This window comes from Mustela putorius, unplaced genomic scaffold, assembly GCF_011764305.1.
Source record: "Mustela putorius furo isolate JIRA1106 unplaced genomic scaffold, ASM1176430v1.1 tig00003972_pilon_pilon_pilon, whole genome shotgun sequence".
NCBI lineage: Eukaryota > Metazoa > Chordata > Mammalia > Carnivora > Mustelidae > Mustela > Mustela putorius.
In genome coordinates this window covers 17,820,652-17,821,888 of record NW_025422115.1, presented here as the reverse complement: position 1 = coordinate 17,821,888, position 1,237 = coordinate 17,820,652, and positions in this window count along the sequence as shown.

Sequence of the window (1,237 nt, the reverse complement as noted above, 5' to 3'; positions counted from 1 at the left end):
TACATGGCCATTTCAATTATAACACACTCCCAAATTTATGCCAAATAGACCTGTCACAGATATACAGGAGATTCCATCTAATAGCAGCCGAAAACATATTTTATTCAAGTGCACAAGGAACGTTCTCCAAGATACGTCATATGATAGGTCATAAAACAAGTCATGGCAAATTTAAGAATACTGAAATAATACTAATTTCTTTTCCAGCTGCATGGGTATAAAACTAGAAATAATTGAAAGAGGAAAAGATGGGGAATGTCTGGGTGGCTTAGTGGGTTAAGTGTCTGCCTTCAGCTCGGGTTGTGATCCCAGGGTCTTGGGATCGAACCCCGCATCAGGCTCCCTGCTTGGCAGGAAGCCTGCTTCTCCCCCTCCTGCTCCCCATGTTTGTGTTCCCTCTCTTGTTGTGTCTCTGTCAAATAAGTAAATAAAATCTTTGGGAAAAAAAGAAGAAATGGAACTTTATCAGTCATCCTGGAAGCCATCTACATGGCCATTTCTTTTTTTTTTTTTTTAAGATTTTATTTATTTATTTGTCAGAGAGAGTGAGCACAGGCAGATAGAGTGGCAGACAGAGGGAGAAGCAGGCTCCCTGTTGAGCAAGGAGCCCAATGTGGGACTCGATCCCAGGACGCTGGGATCATGACCTGAGCCGAAGGCAGCTGCTTAACCAACTGAGCCACCCAGGTGTCCCTTACATGGCCATTTCAATTATAACACACTCCCTCCCCACCAGAGCGACCACTCTCTATATCCAGATAGTAATCATTTCCTTCTTCTTATTGTCAGAGTTGTTGCCAAGTGTGTATTCCCAGACAGTGCAGTTTAGTATTGTTCATTTCTTTTTTTAAGACCTATTTATTTATTTTAGACAGCGAGAGGGAAAATGTGAGTAGGGGAGAGGGACAGAAGGAGAGGGAGAAAAAATCTCAAGCTGACTCCTCACTAAGCACAAAGCCTGAGGCAGGGCTCGATCTCACAGCCCTGAGACCATGACTTAAGTAAAAAATCAAGAGTCAGGGGCGCCTGGGTGGCTCAGTAGATTAAGTTTCTGCCTTCAGCTCGGGTCATGGTCTCAGGGTCCTGGGATCGAGCCCCACATAGGGCTCTCTGCCGGCAGGAACCTGTTTCCCCTTCTGTCTCTCTGCCTATTTGTGATTTCTGTCTGTCAAATAAATAAATAAAATCTTTAAAAAAAAAATCAAGAGTCAGAGGCTCAACAGACTGAGCCACCCAG